Source organism: Mytilus californianus, unplaced genomic scaffold (assembly GCF_021869535.1).
Source record: "Mytilus californianus isolate M0D057914Y unplaced genomic scaffold, xbMytCali1.0.p SCAF_18, whole genome shotgun sequence".
NCBI classification, from domain to species: domain Eukaryota; kingdom Metazoa; phylum Mollusca; class Bivalvia; order Mytilida; family Mytilidae; genus Mytilus; species Mytilus californianus.
The window spans coordinates 1,224,438-1,240,599 of record NW_026262666.1 but is presented as its reverse complement, the minus strand read 5'-3'; the positions used below and the strand labels follow the sequence as shown (position 1 = coordinate 1,240,599).

General features: G+C 33.3%; 1 protein-coding gene across 1 annotated transcript in view; it reads right to left on the bottom strand.

Annotated features, from left to right (window-relative positions):
* LOC127726518 (PR domain zinc finger protein 1-like) overlaps positions 1–13,855 on the bottom strand; it is an 84,714-nt gene extending 70,859 nt beyond the window's left edge. The window contains exons 1-2 of the mRNA XM_052233889.1: positions 13,817–13,855; positions 1,493–1,541 (exon numbers count right to left, since the gene is read on the bottom strand). The gene's annotated coding sequence lies outside the window, so the exon portion shown is untranslated. The remainder of the gene's footprint in view (positions 1–1,492; positions 1,542–13,816) is intronic.
* Between the last annotated feature and the right edge of the window lie 2,307 nt (positions 13,856–16,162).

Here is a 16,162-nt window from a genome sequence, read left to right as displayed (position 1 = left end):
GTCTTTTTTTCAGCTTGAAACATTGACCTCTATAATTATTTTTTTTCTATGTTTTATGTTGTTAGGTTGCTGTACACATGATTTATACCCCACATATATATCTTTCTTTTATACACATTGATAGATTTAAAGCTTTTAAAATAATTTAGCACTTTATTGGTAACCTCCAATTGTCCTTTACAAAAACGTCAACAATTCTTTGGTGACATACCGTCTGATTAAGGTCACCCTGTCCAACTACTGATGGACATCTGGCCACCTCTGGGCTAATTTTATTCAATGGTCAGTTTAGACTGACCCCTGTAATTACACATTGTGTACTAAAGTTAAACGAGACTGAGGCTGTAATTTGAATTAAACGTAATCGTCACTTATAACTACACATACTGTTCGCTATTCATATATGCACTTGCCCTGACCTTAATTCGTTTGACGTGCATTTCATTTTTCTCGTATTTGAAGGGAAGTAATCAGCGCTGACAGAAGTAAATTTGTAGCAATCATTTTAAAATGAAATGTTTGTTGGCTAATTATATATCTATGGGAAATAGAATGTCATTTTAGTCACATTTAACCCATACATGTCCGTCATAAATTCTGCAGGTCAATTCTAAAAATTCAGCAATGAACTTTCTCAGTTTTCAAATTTCTGAAGGGAGAAATAATTACAATTAACTTTACTAAAAACTGTGAGATAAAATATCCAAGCAAGAAGAGGGGGGATAAATTTAATTTCATGGCAAATCATACCTCACACAGGATCCTCAGGGTCATTAAGACCCCCTTTTATAGCTTTAAAGATTTGACAGTTATGAGTGATAATTTTATAAAAAAAAATGATAAAGCTATAATCATTTTAACTGTCCATTTCTTTAAAAATTCATTTAGGATTTCTCATGTAATTACGTTGGAATTCTATTCTTGGATTTGGGACTTTGAAAGGCATTATTAAATATTCAGCTTACTGGTAAAGACACTGTTTCTTAAATAAAATGCTCACATTTAAATTGTTTTGAAAAAAAAAATGAATTCCTCCTAGCTTAAAATGCTTTTCATTTTAAATTAGTAAAATAGTGTAGAATATTCAAAAAAAAATTGCTTGCAAAAATCAAACAATTTCACACTGACATGTACTTCATAGAAACGAGTGGTGGAATTTGATCCATCGAATTATCTTTCACAGAAAACGAAAAATACCCTTTAAACATTTAAAAATTTGAATTACTAATTATTTAACCAACAATACACTACAACAAATTGTGATAATAAACTAGAGATATTCAAATATTAACTAAAACTTTTGACTCTGCTTAAGGCTGAAAGTTTTGACTTTGCATACAAACTTTTGTAATTGGCGGCGACTGTAAACATGACGATTTTTCCTTCAATAAGAAGCAACAAATGCTATACAGAATTTTTCCCACATTCGAGTTTCCTGTGAAAGTTGCCTGGAGTAACCATACACCTGTCACTTTCAATACCTTATAATTACCTTAAATCAAGGTCAAACAAGGTCAACGACAGCTCATCATCTGTTAAATCTGAAATAGTAAAAGTATTAGGTTATCTAAGAATTTTGCTTTCAATTTAAAAAATGTACTTTTAATAAACTTTCCATTTAAACAAAATTGAACACAATTAACATACAGGCTTTACATACTCTTAAATGGTCATATGAGAAGTATATATTGAAACTTGAGTTGTAATTTTTTTTAACTTCAAAATTTAAAACTCATACCTGTTAAAAAAGTGAGACAAACATATCCCCTTAAAATGAACCCTCTCCAAAACAAATCAACAATTCTACATTGGCTAGAGGTATAGGGGGAGGGTTGAGATCTCACAAAACATGTTTAACCCTGCCGCATTTTTGCGCCTGTCCCAAGTCAGGAGCCTCTGGCCTTTGTTAGTCTTGTATGTTTTTTTAATTTTAGTTCATTTATATGTTTTTGAGTTTAGTGTGACGTCCATTTTCACTGAACTAGTACACAATTTTATTTAGGAGCCGGCTGAGGACCACCTCCGGGTGTGGGAATTTCTCGCTGCGTTGAAGATCCATTGGTGGCCTTCGGTTGTTGTCTGCTCTTTGGTCGGGTTGTTGTCTCTTTGACATATTCCCCATTTCCATTCTCAATTTTAAAACCACTAAAATATACTTATAATATCAACAAGTATTCCATAATTTCTTGATTAATATATATCAGATAAACTCAAGAGTCAAGAATTGCAAAAGTGAAAGCTGATGACAATTTTCTAAGTTTAACCATCTAAAAATCTGCAAAAATGCCCCAATCTCATTCCTTATCTCACCTTTAAACTCTTAAAAATTCCTTCAAACTTTATAAAAACCAACCAAAAACAACAGAATTCTTCCTCCTACCAATATTTGTGGGGAAATATGGTTAAAATTCTTTAAAAAAAAATATAACTTCTAAAATTGACAGAGTCAGATATTGGACATGGTCACAATTTCAGTTACACTAACAAGCATTTCTTCCAAATTAAATAAAATCTACATAACAGTCTTTCCTTTCTTTAATACAACATTTTTGTAGGACTGAAGGATGAGAATGTTAAAGTGAATTCGTTGGCCTTAAATAATCTGGTAAAATAAAGTTTAAAAATCTGAAGGAACTGCATATTGTGTGTACTTAGTTCATGGGTTATTTATTACCTCTTTGGTCATGTTGGTAGGGCATGTGTAAATAAAATGATACTCGTTCTCAAATATCAAGAAAGTGTGGAATTCTATCATTATAAATGTCCATGTTTACAATTTCTGAAATTTATATACATTCAAATTAAATTTATGAATGGATAAATCTATGAATGAATAAAAAGTGAGTTTATCTATTGTCTGAAACTAGAGAAACTGCACAGATTAAATTCACCGGGGATTTAAATAAAAACAATTATAAATGCAGAATAAATGTGATTTCATGTAAAAAATTTATCCTTTCTATGGTAAAATTTCATCTCACAACAGATTTTGAATAATCTTTTAGTGTTCCTCAGTGTAGACGAAACCAATATCTATGAAATGAAACTTCAAGCATGTACATACTCACGTAGGCCATTGGAATATATTTGCTTACATGTAACATTGTAAATTTCATCTAAAGAACCTTGTGGGGGGCAGGGCTAATGTTTACTGCAATTTCAGTAAAGAATCATTTTATTAGGGTTAATTATAAATACATTTGTTTTGTAATTTTGGAATTTAAAAGTAAATTTTCTCTAGTGGTATTAAAAACTCCCATTAAAATATTTGCAGACCAGCAATCTGGATGGACTTTGCAAATGACACCAAATCATATTTCAAACAGCTGATGAAATTAAATACAACTAACATAGAGTAATATAAAGCCTTGAGCCTCACCAGAGTTACATCCACTCAAATAGCTAAAGAAACAACTCCCTTTGGTTACAAATATATATATGGTCATAGTGATACAAATGTGCAATGTTTGCTATGTTAAAGTGGAATTAGATGTGAGATTTTTTCTGGCTGACAGTAGTAGAAAGCATGTTTTGACTTTGCCTTCCAAATTATGCACCATTTTCTATTTCCTTTTTTAGGTTAAAGGTCATTCTGATGGCAGTTGCACTGTGCAGGTTTCTTATTGTGTGTTTTGGTTTTATGACATATGGTCATGATACTGGAAAAGAAGGGGGGAGGTTGTACACATAATAAACTTATAAACCAAAAGTGAACCAATGCCTGGTGAATCTGTAGAGCGGTAGAATCCCATATTAAACTTGTCTAATCCAATAAACATTTTGTGCCTGTACAAAGTCAGACTATCTGGCCCATGTGTAGTTAGTTGTTGTTTTTCTTTGTTAGTAAAGTCTGTTTTTTGAAGGAACCAAGTGTCTGGGGTTGATGTGGTATGGTAGTATGTTTTTTGGAGGAATCAGGTTTTGTTGGTTGATGTGGTATGGTGGTTTGTTCTTTGGAGGAACCAAGTGTTTGATGGTTGATGTGGTATGGTGGTATGGTAGTATGTTCTTGGGAGGAACCAAGTTTTGGTGGTTGATGTGGTATGGTGGTATGTTTTTTGGAGGAACCAAGTGTCATGGGTTGATGTGGTATAATGGTATGTTTTTTGGAGGAATCAGGTTTTGGTGGTTGATGTGGTATGGTGGTATGTTTTTTGGAGGAACCAAGTGTTGGTGGTTGATGTGGAATGGTGGTATGTTTTTTGGAGAAATCAGGTTTTGGTGGTTGATGAGGTATAATGGTATGTTTTTTGGAGGAATCAGGTTTTGGTGGTTGATGTGGTATAATGGTATGTTTTTGGAGGAACCAAGTGTCATGGGTTGATGTGGTATAATGGTATGTTTTTTGGAGGAATCAGGTTTTGGTGGTTGATGTGGTATGGTGGTATGTTTTTTGGAGGAATCAGGTTTTGGTGGTTGATGTGGTATGGTGGCATGTTTTTCGGAGGAATCAGGTTTTGGTGGTTGATGTGGTATGGTGGTATGTTTTTTGGAGGAACCAAGTGTCATGGGTTGATGTGGTATAATGGTATGTTTTTTGGAGGAATCAGGTTTTGGTGGTTGATGTGGTATAATGGTATGTTTTTGGAGGAACCAAGTGTTGGTGGTTGATGTGGTATAATGGTATGTTTTTTGGAGGAATCAGGTTTTGGTGGTTGATGTGGTATGGTGGTATGTTTTTTGGAGGAATCAGGTTTTGGTGGTTGATGTGGTATGGTGGTATGTTTTTTGGAGGAATCAGGTTTTGGTGGTTGATGTGGTATGGTGGTATGTTTTTTGGAGGAATCAGGTTTTGGTGGTTGATGTGGTATGGTGGTATGTTTTTTGGAGAAACCAAGTGTCATGGGTTGATGTGGTATAATGGTATGTTTTTTGGAGGAATCAGGTTTTGGTGGTTGATGTGGTATGGTGGTATGTTTTTTGGAGGAACCAAGTGTTGGTGGTTGATGTGGAATGGTGGTATGTTTTTTGGAGAAATCAGGTTTTGGTGGTTGATGTGGTATGGTGGTATGTTTTTTGGAGGAATCAGGTTTTGGTGGTTGATGAGGTATGGTGGTTTGTTCTTTGGAGGAATCAGGTTTTGGTGGTTGATGTGGTATGGTGGTTTGTTCTTTGGAGGAACCAAATGTTGGTGGTTGATGTGGAATGGTTGTATGTTTTTTGGAGAAAACAGGTTTTGGTGGTTGATGTGGTATGGTGGTATGTTTTTTGGAGAAATCAGGTTTTGGTGGTTGATGTGGTATGGTGGTATGGTTTTTGGAGGAATCAAGTTTTGGTGGTTGATGTGGTATAATGGTATGTTTTTTGGAGGAACCAAGTGTTGGTGGTTGATGTGGTATAATGGTATGTTTTTTGGAGGAATCAGGTTTTGGTGGTTGATGTGGTATGTTTTTTGGAGGAACCAAGTGTTGGTGGTTGATGTGGTATGGTGGTATGTTTTTGGGAGGAATCAGGTTTTGGTGGTTGATGTGGTATGGTGGCATGCTTTTTGGAGGAATCAGGTTTTGGTGGTTGATGTGGTATGGTGGTATGTTTTTTGGAGGAACCAAGTGTCATGGGTTGATGTGGTATAATGGTATGTTTTTTGGAGGAATCAGGTTTTGGTGGTTGATGTGGTATGGTGGTATGTTTTTTGGAGGAACCAAGTGTTGGTGATTGATGTGGTATGGTGGTATGTTTTTTGGAGAAATCAGGTTTTGGTGGTTGTTTTTTGGAGAAATCAGGTTTTGGTGGTTGATGTGGTATGGTGGTATGTTTTTTGGAGGAATCAGGTTTTGGTGGTTGATGTGGTATGGTGGTATGTTTTTTTGGAGGAATCAGGTTTTGGTGGTTGATGTGGTATAATGGTATGTTTTTTGGAGGAACCAAGTGTTGGTGGTTGATGTGGTATAATGGTATGTTTTTTGGAGGAATCAGGTTTTGGTGGTTGATGTGGTATGGTGGTATGTTTTTTGGAGAAATCAGGTTTTGGTGGTTGATGTGGTATGGTGGTATGTTTTTTGGAGAAATCAGGTTTTGGTGGTTGATGTGGTATGGTGGTATGTTTTTTGGAGAAATCAGGTTTTGGTGGTTGATGTGGTATGGTGGTATGTTTTTTGGAGGAATCAGGTTTTGGTGGTTGATGTGGTATGGTGGTATGTTTTTTAGAGAATTCAGGTTTTGGTGGTTGATGTGGTATGGTGGTATGTTTTTTGGAGGAACCAAGTGTTGGTGGTTGATGTGGTATGGTGGTATGTTTTTTGGAGGAACCAAGTGTCATGGGTTGATGTGGTATGGTGGTATGTTTTTTGGAGGAACCAAGTGTCATGGGTTGATGTGGTATTGTGGTATGTTTTTTGGAGGAACCAAGTGTCATGGGTTGATGTGGTATGGTAGTATGCTTTTTGGAGGAACCAAGTGTCATGGGTTGATGTGGTATGGTGGTAGGTTTTTTGGAGGAACCAAGTGTCATGGGTTGATGTGGAATGGTAGTATGCTTTTTGGAGGAACCAAGTGTCATGGGTTGATGTGGTATGGTGGTAGGTTCTTTGGAGGAACCAAGTGTTGGTGGTTGATGTGGAATGGTGGTATGTTTTTTGGAGGAATCAGGTTTTGGTGGTTGATGTGGTATGGTGGTATTTTTTTTTTAGGAATCAAGTTTTGGTGGTTGATGTGGTATAATGGTATGTTTTTTTGTTTTGGAGGAATCAGGTTTTGGTGGTTGATGTGGTATATTTTTCTGTACAGAGATTTCTGTGATTCTTTTGATGTTTGATATTTTCAATCTGAGGAGAAAACTTCAAGCGGTAGATCCAACTTTGTATGAAAAAGCTCAGTCATAAGTATCAACAGAAAATCATTTTCAAAGTCTTATATTTTGTAAAACTTGGAACTCAAGTATTACTAATCCAAGGGAAAAAAATCTGCTTCACTTTTCTAAGTGAAAATTTTAAAGGACCTTAAAAATTTCAAATTCAGAACAAAACTGTTCATATAATTTTATAAAGAGTTAAATTGGATTGTAGTTCTTTGATGTGTTTAAGATATTAACAAATTTTCATATTTAGCACTTTAAATTTGCATTTTATACAAAAAATGCCACTTGAAACTGGGTTAAATAATTGCCTTAACAAGTTAATACCAGATTAAGTTTCCAATAAAACCATACATTTGACCACAGTTACAAATGTTAGAATTTAATAATGAAATTTTACACGCTATTTTACCCGACTAAATAAAACAAAATTGAATAGAGTACAAGAACCAATTATATAAATCAACACGAAATTTACTTTTCAAATTTTTTACTTTTTTTAATCGAATTGTCCGTATTCTTTGTAGCTCCACAGGTGGGACAGGTGATGTTGGCCAAACACGGCTATTTGACTTCATTATTTTTATTTCTACTACAGACATTTGATATTTTTTAGTATAAAATTTCAAGGATGACACTTCAAGTTTTTCTTATTATCCATTATCATAAGAAACATCTTCCTTTTCTATCGAACCCCGCTAGTTCACATCTTGGAAACACATAAATCTTTAGACAATAAAATTTTATTTTAAAGTTTCATGAAAGAGAGAATTTAATTCCATCATCACTGATGTCCGAGTCATAGAAACAAATAAATCTTATGCCAATTGTCTTTTACAAAGTTTTTATGAACTTGAAAGTTACAATTAACTGTTCCGAAATCAATTTCCATAAATCTTTGGTCATTTACATTTTATGATACAAACGTTATGAAGATGAATCTAATTTTCTTAATCAGAGTATTAATTTTGTGACTTCTGATTCTGAAAGAAATTCTGGCATTTTCTAAACAAGGGGTTTTATTCAAATGGTTATTATACTGTCACTGACCAAAGTCTTAAATCACTTTTAAACACAAAGACAAAATTATAGATTTCTTTAAATTTTAGTGACTAGTACCTTTTAAAGAAGATGAAAAAGTACAGTTCTTAGATCTTGGGGTCATTTTGAACAAAAGGTGAGTTAAAAAATTTCAACCAAAAAAGGTTTTGCTATATTATGCCTTTTTTTTACCTTACTTCACTGTAGGGGTTTAGCACATTGTTGAAGGCCCCACAGTGACCAGTAGATACTTTCTCATCAACATCATTTGGTCTCTGGTGGATATATAAGGGTGAAGGTTGGTACCTATTAAAACATTTCAACCCGCTGCATTTGTTTGCACCTATCCTAAGTCAGGAATCTGATGTTCAGTCATTTGTTGATGTGGTTCATAAGTGTTTCTCCTTTCTCTTTTTTTTTTTTTATATAGATTAGACCGTTGGTTTTCCCATTTGAATGGTTTTACACTAGTCATTTTTGGGGACCTTCATAGCTTGCTGTTCGGTGTGAGCCAAGGCTCCGTGTTGAAGACCGTACTTTGACCTATAATGGTTTACTTTTACAAATTGTGACTTGGATGGAGAGTTGTCTCATTGGCACTCATACCACATCTTCTTATATCTATATAGTTGGCTCATTGGCAATCATACAACATCTCCTTTGTATATTTATTTTAAGAATTTGTATTTCCTTAAATCAAACCAGGCTACAATATATCACATACCATTCATTACAAATATAATAAGAACTGCAGAACTCCTGATGTTTTTTTTTTATCATTATTTAACTATTTAGATCTTTGTACCCTTTATATAATATTTCTACCATCTTTTAAGTTTAACATACAGTGGCTTCTTTATAATTTGTTGGGTTTCAATTTTCGCATATAATGGTTCAATAACACATAAATTTTCTATATGCTAATATAAACAGACTTTGTCAAAACCATGAAGTCAAATATCCATGAATACATTTTTTCCCTCAATGGGCAAAAATTGGGGCTTCAAATATAAATAGATCCATAGTATTCAGATTTTATATAATACTATCACAAGAATGTCGATATAAAATTGGTTCTTAAAACTACTTTCAAATCCTACAAAAAGAAGATACTTTCTATGATAAACCTTTACTGTAAATTCAGAAATTAATGTGTGCATTTATTACTGCTAATCACTGATTACTGTTAAAAATGTGAGATCTAATTAATGCGATTGCAAAAGTTTTGTGAAAGAAAATCACTACTGAAATTATGAATGCAACTTTTTATTATTTTTATTATTGCAAACCTGAATTCCGAATTTACAGAAATTTAAATGTGAAAGTTCTTTATGCTAATTGAAACTATCATTCCTTCTTCTGGGAGAAATTTATACCATAATGCTCTTGTTAAGTGAGAAAAAATGTTTACAGTGCTCAATCATTTATATCCCCTTTCTGGTTCTCTCTATCTAACAAAGCCATTGTTAAAATAGAGAGGTATGATATAAGTGCCAAGGAGACAGCTACCCACCAAACACCAAAGGACTAGGATTTGAGAAGATATAGGATTTATATGCTTGATTATGGGTAAATAAAAAAAAAAGTTGGCTTATTTGAATAATAAAATAGGTCGTGTACCATGAGGATCTGAAGAATTTCTCAAAATTTCACTGAAATATACAACTGATTTAAGGGGAGCTACAGAGAACCTTATCATGTAAACATAGTATTCTTTTTTTTTGGTTCTTGCAACCCTAAAACAACATTTACCTAAATCATTAGTGACCAAAAAGAGCCTTTAAATTAGTGCTCACCTTAATTCAGTGTTTTAGCTAGAGGTAGCACAACCCAATCAACAGGTGTTTTAACTTTATTTGGTCAGCACTTTCAAGAAATTGTTTTGAAAATTAATGTTGATTGATTGATTGGTGTTTAACTCCACTTTCAGGACTATTAACTATATCATGGCAGTCAGTTTTTATTAGTGAAAGAAGCAGAAGTGGCCGGAGATAAGATTGGAGTCAAGCGCACCTGACACATGCCAAATTCGAACTCACAACCTCAGTGTTGAAAGACTAGTGATACAATAGTTAAACTACTTAGACCTCTTGCCCATTGAGGCCCCTAAAATTAATGTTGAGTTTAAATTTGTTTTATAAAGTAATATATATACCAAATGCTTTCCTTTCCAATATAAAAAAGTGTATTGAAGATTTCCTTGCTTAGGAATATGTCTTTCTTATGAACATATACCTTTATTTCATTGTAGATGTCAAGCAGGGGTGGATATAAGATGGTCAGTTCAACTGACCAGAGGGTAAGTCCCTTTAACATTGTCTTGCTGTCAATAAAGATTTACAAAAATGTACTTGCCCTTTAAATAGGGTAAAATGAATGAAATCAGAACAACTGGCCAGGATCACAAGTTAAAAATGGGTTTAGCTCGTCCTGTATAAAATCTACTTGCAATGAGCAAGGGGGAGACCTCTTTATAACTGGTAAGGATAACAAGTAGAACTTGGCATAAATTTACCCTGTATAAAATTAACTTGCCATGGACAGGGTGGACCTCTTTATAATATGCAAGGAGAGCAAGATGAACTTGGCTTAATTTTGCCCTGTATAAAAACTGTAGAAACTGCTTATGTCATGTCTGAATTCCGTCAGAAATTTAAATCAAGATTTTAGTCTGTTAGCTGATTCAGAAAATCCTAATAAAGAAATGGGGAATGTGTCCATGGGACACAGATGATGCCCCCGCTTGCATATCATAATAAGTTATAAAGGGACATAACTGAAGAACAGTAAAAGTGACACTACCCAAATTTGTACTTGATCTGAGTTTTGTGGTAATAAGTATTGTGTATAAGTTTCATAACATTTGGTTGAGGCAAACTTAAGTTAGAGAACGGAAATGAAAAATTCAGCAATTTTTCCGTTTGTAAAGGGGCATAACTCTAGAACAGTAAAAGTGACACCACCAAAATTTGTACTTGATCAGTATTTTGTAGTAATAAGCATTGTGTATAAGATTCATAACATTTGGTTGAGGCAAACTAAAGTTAGAGAAAGGAAATGAAAAATTCAGCCATTTTTCCATTTGTAAAGGGGCATAACTCTAAAACAGTTAAAGTGACGCCACCAAAATTCAAATTTGATCTGTGTTTTGTGGTAATAAGCATTGTGTATAAGTTTCATAACAATTGGTTGAGGAAAACTAAAGTTAGAGAACGGAAACCAACTTTGGGACATACGTATGAATGGACGGACGTACGGACGAGGGTAAAACTTAATGCCCCCTCCACTACGGCAGGGGCATAAAAAAATACTTTTGTTTTTGCTAACCCTTAACCTACCCTTATTTTAAGTGCCTACACTAAAGATCTTTTTTGTCATTTTTGAACATGCACTATTTAAGTCTGACTGTTTCTCCTGTTTTGACAAGATATATATGAATTTTTGCCGACCTACCTACCCTAATTGATATTTATATGTTTTGGCTTACCTACCTACCCAAATTTTTTTTAGTATGTTTTCTGAAACACTGATCTTTTCTTTTTATTAGGCCTTATCAGGAGGTAAGGCTGTTAAAAAGTAGACCATCCTGGATTTTAAACATATAAAAGACCATTTAACCCATTTGAAAGTTGGAGATATGCTTTCTCACACATCTCTCAAAGTTCAAAGTGTTCGATTACTTTTAACTTACACCTCCTAGGTCGAATGATGTGTCAAAATATTATCCGATGAATATATCCATAAACAAGTGATTATTACACCCAAAAAATTAAATTTTCAAAAAAATTTGTTCCTCTGATATCCTGGAATTTCTTTTAGAAAAATTCATAATTTTTCCTTTCAAGATGCTATCGTGTTATTAAACGATTATCTAAACCTAACATTTTACACATGTATAGGATTAAGTAACAGTAGAAAATCAATCATCTCTGGCCTTAGATCCCCATCCAGGAGTTATATAAGGCTTAACACAAAGAGAAAGTCGGATCAAAAGTGGATTACTGATGTATCAACACTCGTGAAATGTTTCCGATGAATGACAGAAAATCGATGCATAATCCGTATATCATCGGCACATTTCAGCCCTGTAAAGATCATATTTATTTTTATTTGTCTTTAACATTTTAAGATTCTGGTGAAGAAAGTATTTTTGTGAAAACGATGACAAAACAGAATTATTTCAGTAAATACTGACAGATGTCGTTAGGTGAGCATTTTTTTTTTTATCATTTAAGTTTTATATTCAATTTCTGTTATATTTTCCAGTGATTTGAAGGGCGATATTGATAACAGATTGAACATATGGAACCAACTGCATTCAAATAGAATCAGAGTCTAGAAGAACATTGCAAATCAAAAGCAGATACTGTAAATTCAGAAATAATTGCGATGTTTTTATTACTGCGAAAAATGTGACAGGGTTATAATCGCAATAATTTAAACTCGCATTTTGAGATTTTTTATATGAATTAAACAGGATTTTTCTCAATATCACAAAAATTTAAATCACATTTTAGTCTAAAATGATAAAGTTGCAATAATTAATGCATGCAATAATTTCTGAATTTACAGTGCTATATATTCAGAAATTTTTGCATGCATTTATTACTGTGATTGTTAAAACAATAAGAATGATTTTTAAAATTCCAGAAATTGCTGCATTCAAATATTGTTATCAACATTTCAAAATCAGAATTTTAATTTTTTCAAAATGTATCCTGTTGCAATTTTAGCAATAAATAAACTGTTGACACAGAGATATGTCTTGCCTGTCCGCATAAAATTCAGAAAAAGACAATCTGATGGAGAGCAACATTGCTTATTAATTCAAAGTCGTTGGACCATGATCTTGTGGGCAGGGCCTAGAAATGGTCGACAAACTGAGATGTACTGATAGTAATGCAACTTTATACAAAATATCATTGATCTGTCACAAGCAGTTCTATCAAACTGACTTTAGCAGAAAACTTAACATTGAAAATTGCAAATTAATTCAAAGTCACTGGACCATAACCTAAGGGGCAAGGCCTCAAAATAGTCATCAAACAGATATGTACTGATAGTAATGCAACTTTATATTAAATATCAATGATCTATATCACAAGTAGTTCCTATCAAACTAACTTAAGCAGAAAACTTAACAAGTGTTGACGCCACTGCAGCAGCTGTCGCCAGAAAAGCAATCCCTATGTCTTGCTTGTCGCAGGGGAGACAAAATAATATCCTGATAATTTCTGAAATTCACAGTACAAATTTTCTAAAGTCTTGTATGCAGACTTTGCCAAAACCATGAAATCAATTAATAAAATTGTGTCTCAATCCCTGAAAATTGATATCCCCTCAACAAAAATGTAGGAATCCACAGTACTTGGAAAAAACAGAATGCAAGGTCAATGTACCTAAAACAAATCTGTAATAAAATCCTAGAAAATTACCTATATAGCTAGGCACCATTATTTTATTGCTGTTCCTCATCTAAACAGTTACTAGAGGTCTTCATAAATGAGCTATAGAACTCACACCTTACAATATGAAGTCCCTATAGAGTTGACTTCAGCAGAAATCTATGATATTAAATGATACCCTTTATCTTTAAAGAGACTTATGAAAGATTACAATTTGCATGTAAGACTGGTTAAGTCTTCACACAAATTCTATCATTTGTTGCCTTAAAAGGACTCACCAGATATTATTTTGGGAATAATTAGTGCATTTCAATTTTTTTTAAATCATTGGCATAGGGAAACATATTTTAGGTTAAACAGACTGTTCCCTGTCAATGCAATACTAAAGGGAAAGGCATACATGTATGTCTTTAGTTAAGAATCCAGCAGAAAATGTATGAACAAGGCAAAGCAAAAGCAAAAAGACATATGTACAGACAAACAAGTAAAGATTAGTATTCAAACATCAATCATACCAATTCATTACTTATCAACCTATATTTAATTCCATTTTTACAAAAATATGTGATCTACTTACCAAGTCAAAATTATTGTTCAATCCCACACACCATGCTCATTCCATTTTCTCTTCTCTCTCTAGGCATGGATACAGTTTGTCCAACCAAAGAGTTGCTTCCCTTTGAACAAAATCTAAAATTGGAAAAAAAAGTCAGGAATTTTGAAATGGACAGCTTTAAACAAATGTATTCTGATTGATAAATTACCATGAAATAAATTTTTCACTACAAAATGTAGAATTTTTTAAACATTTATTTTGATACTTGTTTTGTAATTTTGTAATTTGTACTTTGAAAGTTATTACAAGTATTAAACACATATATTTTAATTTTTCTTCTATAATATCATTCTTCAATTTCAGCAAAGTCGAATATAAAACAAAAAAACATATTATTTGTGTTTTAATGAGAATATTTTATATAATAAAGCCTAATAAAATATACTAATAAACAACTTTCAGGTTTGTTGCATTTCCGTCAAAAACATTGGTTTTAGTGAACATCATTCGTGCGTTTAGGGGCATCGTCACTTCCTTCCCATGTTGAGCAAGTGGTTGAAAAAATATAATGCTGTATTGCATGAATTTTTCGGCAAATAAAATTCTTATAATTGATAATCAGCACTGCTGTCATTAGGGAATTGTGATAAAGTACCTAAGGAACAAACATTATTTCTAGTTTATCCTGCATAATGACGATCACCAAGGCGCTTGATGAATTTTAATAGTGCAACAGGCCATCCCCTCTATCTGGTAAATGACTTCATAAAGGCGCGCATAATTGACGAACTTTTCCGGTGTAGAACATGACTCGAAAGTGGTCTATTGAAAGAAACTATAGAAAGCTCTACAAATCTTGGTGAAAATTTTCCTTTTCTTTTAAGTATGTTATTTTAGAATATCTATAGCAAATGCAAGAAGATAACAAGTGATGCTGTGCTAAGCATGCTACCACTGGTAATTCAAAGTAATAGAAAACAGAAAGTACAAGGTGTCTGATAGAAATGCATCAATGTTGCAACTCATCACTGTCCAGCTGTTGACCAAATATGAAGTCATTCTGTTCAATTCTGCCTGACAATAGTGTTACAGGAATATTTGTTGGACAAACAGACAATAGGACAGGATGCCCCCACTGCTAGAGTGGGGTAGGGTATGAAAAAATATTGAAACTGGTGACTGCATATGCAAAAACACAATCACTGTACAAATTTCCTCCTTTTGTTTCAAAGTGGAATAAAACATATAAGTTAATGACAAAAAAGAGAAAAAGAAAGCTAAATGGACCTTTAATCTTTATGTGTACATGTATAACAAAAAATCTCTTTCAAGATTAGATATGTTCTGTCTGCTAAGCATTCACAAAGTTGTACAAAGGGAGACAATACACAAATAAATATTAAGTTTTTTTCCCTACCAAAGCTTTCAAGAAATCAAATAATATGTATGTTGAACTATAAAGCTATCAATTGTTCAATCCTTAGCTTTCTATGGTTTGTTTTGTATACTGTTGGTTGTTTTGGGTTTTTTTTTGCCATGGCTTTGTTAATTCGTCATCCACTTAGTTTTTTTTATCGATTTTGTTTCTGCAGTCTCTCTTCTATAAATAGTCTGCTTACTGTACAAAGAAGATATGTCTACGGGACTTATCATTTTTTACCTGGGAGGGGGACTGGTCAAAATGTAGGGGGATCAAGATGAAACATTTGTGAACTTTTGAATCTTCAAGTATATCCTACATATCATGTGTGTCAAAGGTAAATGTTAAGCATGTTAAAATTTTGGCATGTTTAATAGAGGGGGATCACAATTTTTAAAATGTTTTGAGGGGGATAAAATAAAAATAGTGATATATTATTGGGGGGATCAAGAAAATTATATATGTTTGATTTCAAGATGACCAGCCCCCCCCCCCCCCCCCCCCCCTTCCCAGGTAAAAATCATATGTCCCTAAATGTATATTGTTGTAATTTCTGACCTTATATTAATAAATTGCTTCGCTGAGCGCAGCTGGATACACCCGCAGAGGTCCAACCCTGAACAGTTGGGGCAAAAATGGACACAATATTCAAGCTTGATACAGGTCTGAATTTGGATTGTAATTAAATATTTGACATATTATAGGTTTGTGAATAAATGTAGTCAAAGAACTTGAAATTGGTTATATGAATTGAATTTATATTCAATTAAAGATTTCTTGCTGTAGTGCAATACACTGTGCTGTTGCGCAATACTTAGTAAATCTGTTGTCAGAATATCAACAAATAAAGTTCAATTTATTCTCAATGTCATATTAGAAATTTATGAAAATGTAAAGGGAGCTTACATCAATAGATATAAACAATTCACCAAAGTTTCATGAGAATT